This window comes from Hemicordylus capensis, chromosome 1, assembly GCF_027244095.1.
Source record: "Hemicordylus capensis ecotype Gifberg chromosome 1, rHemCap1.1.pri, whole genome shotgun sequence".
Taxonomy (NCBI): domain Eukaryota; kingdom Metazoa; phylum Chordata; class Lepidosauria; order Squamata; family Cordylidae; genus Hemicordylus; species Hemicordylus capensis.
Window position 1 is genome coordinate 111,656,126 of NC_069657.1, and position 5,972 is coordinate 111,662,097.

The window sequence follows — 5,972 nt, forward strand, 5'->3', positions numbered from 1 at the left end:
AGTTTCCAGTGTCCAGGGCTGGCAACTCTCTTGAGGCCCTGGTGAATCTCTGGAACGTAGATACAGTCAGGCTATTGTCACAGTTGCTACTAAATGTCCTCTCCAGCTTGGTGGAGCCCATTCTGTTCCTTGGTTTTCTGAGGAGCTTAGGGCAATGAAACAACTTGGACAGTGGCTGGAACAATGTTGGAGGAAGAGTAATGATGAATCTGAACAAACACAGGCTAGAGCCCATTTTCGGGACTACTCTGTGGTGGTGGTGGTGGTGGGTGAAGAAATGTTTTTTTCTCCACCTCTATTGCGTCTGCTCAGTATAGGCAGTGGAGCCTTTTCATGTAGCAAAGGCATTGCTCCACAAATCCCTCAGGTAATGGGGAGGAACCTGTTGGATATGGAGTTCCAGTGCATTTTACACCAACTATCCTAATGACCACTAGGGGCACTGGGAGTAGAGGTAGTTAGTAAGGGTCTCCTTACCTGTCCCTCTTGCCTCTACTCTATGACCCCTGCCTTGACTCCTCAGGTACTCTTCCTTTCCTTCTAGACAGAAGATGGAAACATCTTTCTCTCTCTTTACCGATTCATTATGCTGCTGATAGATAAGATAGGTCTTTCCTATCTCAAATGTACTTCACCAATAAACTAGTTAAATAACGTAGAATCTACAGTGATCTCCATGCGTGTTACTTAAATAGCTGCAACAACTAAACTCTGCATTCTGTAACTGGAGTGGTAGCTTCCTTGGTGCTTTGCTAAATAATCACAAACCCAAACAGAACCATCTATAGCCCGCTGTGAGCAGTTTGCATGCCACTTTGCAGATAAAGTTGCTTGCATCCATGCCGATTTGGACACCATGATTGTGGAAGTTCCAGCAGATGTGCCTCAGGTACTGTCTGGTCCTATTGTGTTAGATTCCTTTCATGATTGTGGCAGTTCCGGCAGATGTGCCTCAGGTACTGTCTGGTCTTATTGTGTTAGATTCCTTTCAGTTGGTGCAGCCTAAGGATGTGGACAAGATCCTGGGCAGTGTGTGGGCAACTTTCTGTGCTCTAGACCCTCATGACTAATAAAATCTGCCAAGGAAGATACGGGCAGGTGCTTGGAGGCTATAATCAATGCCTCATTAAGGGAAGGCAGGATACCATCGTGCCTCAGGGAGGTGGTGGTAAGACCACTACTAAACCCCGCCCTTCATTTGATCATTGCAACCTGAACAATTTCAGGCCTGTTTCTAAACTCCCCCTTTTGGGCAAAGTGATAGATAGTGTGGTGGCATCTCAACTGCACAGGGTCTTAGATGATACAGATTATCTAGATCCCTTTCAATCTGGCTTCCGCCCTGGGTATGGGACTGAAATGGCCATGGTACCCTAGTGGATGACCTATGCTCAACAGGGGGAGTATGTCCCTGTTGGTTCTGCTGATTCCACTGTTACCCATGCCTTAGTCACAACGTGGCTGGATTACTGCAATGCACTCTACATGGGGCTGCCCTTGAAGACTATTTGGAAACTTCAGCTGGTGCAGAATGTAGCTGCCAGGGTTCTCTCTGGAACTGCTCACTTGGACATATTACACCTATTCTGAAAGAGCTGCACTGGCTACCAATTTGTTTCCAGGTCCAATTCAAGGTGCTGTTTTTGACCTTTAAAGCCCTAAATAGTTTGGGTCCTGGATATCTGAAGGACTGCCTGCTCCCAAAGGTTTCTGTCCATTTGACAAGATCATTGGAGGGGCCTTTGCTCCGCATGCCAATGGTGAAAGAAGCTTGACTGTCAAGCACATATAGCAGGGCCTTTTCAGTCATTGCCCCTGGGCTTCGGAATGTTCTCTTGGCTGGCATCCGCTGCTCAGCTTCCATCACAGTTTTTAGAAAACAAGTAAAGACATGGCTGTTCACACAGGCTTTTCAATGAGATTAGATTTTACTGCTGCTGCTCTGTGTTATTGTTTTATATAGGTTTTTAAATCTTTAAATATGTGTGTGTGTGTATTTTAATTGTGTATTGTTTTAATTATATTGTAAACTGCTTTGAGATTATTTTAATGAAAAGCAGCGTATAAATTAAACAATAAAACAAATGAATAAATCTGTGTAAAGTGATGCATATTGGAGCAAAAAAACCCAACTTCACAAACGCTGATGGTGTCTGAGCTGTTGCTGACTGGAGAGATCTTGGGGTCATGGTGGACAGCTTGTTGAAAGTGTTGACTCAGTGTGTGGCAGCTGTGAAAAAGTCCAATTCCATGCTGGGGCTCATTAGGAAGGGGATTGAAAATAAAAATGCTAATATTGTAATGCCCTTATACAAAATTGTGGTGCTGCCATACTTGGAGTACTGTGTACAATTCTGGTCACCACATCTAAAGAAGAACATTGTAGAACTGGAAAAGGTGCAGTGGGAGGAGGAGAGCTGTTCTCGTGGTAGCAAGCATGACTTGTCCCCTTAGCTAAGCAGGGTCCGCCCTGGTTGCATATGAATGGGAGACTTGATGTGTGGGCACTGTAAGCTATTCCCCTCAGGGGATGGAGCTGCTCTGGGAAGAGCAGAAGGCTCCAATTTCCCTCCCTGGCATCTCTAAGATAGGGCTGAGAGAGATTCCTGCCTGCAACCTTGGAGAAGCTGCTGCCAGTCTGTGAAGACAATACTGAGCTAGATAGCCCAATGGTCTGACTCAGTATATGGCAGCTACCTATGTTCCTATGTTTCTAGGACACAACCAAGATGATCAAAGGCCTGGAGCACCTTCTTTCTGAGGCAAGGGTACAGCATCTGGGGCTTTTTAATTCAGAAAAGAGTTGACTTTTACAGGGAGACGTGATAGAGGTCTATAAAATTATGTAAGGAGTAGAGAGAATGGATAGAGGGAAATTTTCTTCCTCTCTCACACTAAAACCAGGGGTCATCCCATTAAACTGAAGGCCAGGAAATTTAGGACTGACAGAAGGAAGTAGTTTTTCACACAACACATATTTGATCTATGGAATTCTCAGCCATGGGATGTGGTAATGACAATTAATGGAGGACATGTCTATTAATGGCTGCTAGACTAGTGGCTATAGGCCACCTCCTGCTTCAGAGGCAAGATGCCTCTAAATACCAGTTGAAGGGGAGCAACAGCAGGAGCGAGGGCATGCCCTCAGGCCTTGCTTGCGGGCTTCTCGGAGGCATCTGGTGGGCCACTGTGTGAAACAGGATGTTGGACTGGAGAGGCCCTGGTCCTGATCCACCAGGACTGTTCTTATATTCCTATTTTCTCCTTACTGAAGATGTAATAACTACATATTTGGATTGTGCTAATGAATGAAGTGAGTTACATTAATTCTGATTAAACTAGGCCTAGTAGTGAACAATGCTCTCTAATTGTCTGGTGAGTCACCCCACTGAAATGAATGGGACCTCTTGCTAAGAACTACTCACTCTGAATGATTTAGCAGTCTTTTCATATCTATTTTAATGATGTTTACATTCAAGAAAGATCCTGCCTGGCTCTTTCGTGGTTACTTGGCACACTTTTAAAAAGTTATTTAATCCACTGTAAGAACACATCCAGGAGACAGATTGTACATTCAGCTGTTCAAAGTGACCTCACTTTCCTGAATAGTACTTCATCAGTGGATCATTCCACTCTGATTAAAGATCCAACTAGGATCATTCCTGAATGTAAACATCATTAGAACAGATTAGAACAGTTTAATATGTTACTAGAAAAGCATGAGAGCTGCCACAGTGTGGCTGCTCCACGCTGCTGAAGGTAGCATCTAAAAGGGGTGGTCCTTCCATAAGGCAAGGTGAGGCAGTCGCCTCAAGGGGCAGACAGGACCAATCAGAGGTGACTGCAGGAGGGTCTATTGACCTGAGCCTCAAACTGAAAGCAGGCCTCAAATTTAGACACTGGTCAATTTTTTGACACAGAAAAGGGCCAGGAGAGTTTTAAAAAACCCAAACAAATAAAATTATGCCTCACTCTCTTTTTCTTTTGGTGGGGGTGTTGTTTTGTGTTCATATGGAAAAATTTTTAATTTTTATTATGGCTCAGGGGCCTCAAAAGCTGGAAGTAGCCCAGGCCTTCCATGGCCTGGCAGTGGATCATTGGGATGGCAGTGTGGCAACAAAATGCCCTCTACTACCTCATCTGCTTCCCTCTGCTCCTCACTGTCAACAGAGGTGCTTTTGCCAAATGTTTGTCATCTTCTCCTCTTTCTTTTTGCGATACTGCTACTGTCTGTCTGTCTGCTACTTCCTTTGCAGTACTGCTACTGTCTGAGCAACATTCTCTAGAGCAGGGCTGCAGAAATTTGCCCCCCTCCCCCGCTGCTGCTCTTGGATTACACCTTCCATCATCCTTGACTACTAGCCGCTGTGGGTGATTAGTGGGTGGTCCAACAACAATTTCAGGGTCCAAGTTGTGCAGCCCTGCTATAGAGTATCCCCAGTACTCTACTGCCCTTCCCTCTTCCCTTTTCCATGTTCTCCTTTTCATAAACAATCTAGTGGTGTGCAAGTGAGGATATATAGGAGAGCATAAGTATGGGGTGGTGGCATATGCACACAAGGGAGGAGTGTTATTTGATGTCCCTTTCTGCTTCTATATAACACACACCCCTTTCTTATTTGCTGACCTTTTGCAACAATGCATCTAGTGGATGCTGCAGTGCCTACTGTGCGCAGTTCATAGCCTGTATTGTTTGATTCAGATATAATGCAATACTGTGGTTTGCTTAGCTGAGCTATGGTTTGTTGGTTCATCTGAGCCTGAGCCTGCTCACAAGCTGTGGTTTCTTTGCAGCAGACAAACCAGAGTATGAAACCATAGTTTGAAGCTGATTTGCACCATGGCAATGGGAGTTGCTTTTCCTCAAGAGGATGCTGTGCTATAGAGATGGGGGTGAATTTACGAAGCTGAGCCCCTGAGCAGACAAGTAGCTCTAAGCCATGATGTGCCTGCTTCTGGTCTGGAAGCTCAAACCATGATGTGGATTTTAAACTTTGATATCGGTGTGATTGCTCCAGGGTAATAGTGCCACACCATCTTAAAAAGCCATTCTTAACTCCCCGCATAAAGGATCAATCAGGCACCAATAACAAAACTGTCAACCAAGTTTATTTCTAATATAGGTTATAAGGTTGTGTGTGGTGGTGGTGGTGGTGGTGAAGTGTCCCTTTTTCAACAGGATATTCTTGCATCAAGTGTTAGTGCTCATTGCTTCACAGTTTGGTATATTGGCTTCTGAGCTGGCTGCTAACATACAGGTGAAACTCGGAAAATTAGAATATTGTGCAAAAGTCCATTAATTTCAGTAATGCAAATTAAAAGGTGAAACTGATATATGAGACAGACACATTACATGCAAAGAAAGATAAGTCAAGCTTTAATTTGTTATAATTGTGATGATCATGGCGTACAGCTCATGAAAACCCCAAATCCACAATCCCAGAAAATTAGAATATTACATGGAACCAAGAAGACAAGGATTGTGGAATAGAACAATATTGGACCTCTGAAAAGTATAAGCATGCATATGTATTCAGTACTTGGTTTGGGCCCCTTTTGCAGCAATTACTGCCTCAGTGCGGCGTGGCATGGATGCTATCAGCCTGTGGCACTGATGAGGTGTTATGGAAGACCAGGATGCTTCATTAGCGGCCTTCAGCTCTTCTGCATTGTTTGGTCTCATGTCTCTCATCCTTCTCTTGGCAATGCCCCATAGATTCTCTATGGGGTCAGGTCAGGCAAGTTTGCTGGCCAATCAAGCACAGTACACTGTATACTTTTCAGAGGTCCGATATTGTTCTATTCTACAATCCTTGCCTTCTTGGTTCCATGTAATATTCTAATTTTCTGGGATTGTGGATTCGGGGTTTTCATGAGCTGTACGCCATGATCATCACAATTATAACAAATTAAGGCTTGACTTATCTCGCTTTGCATGTAATGTGTCTGTCTCATATATCAGTTTCACCTTT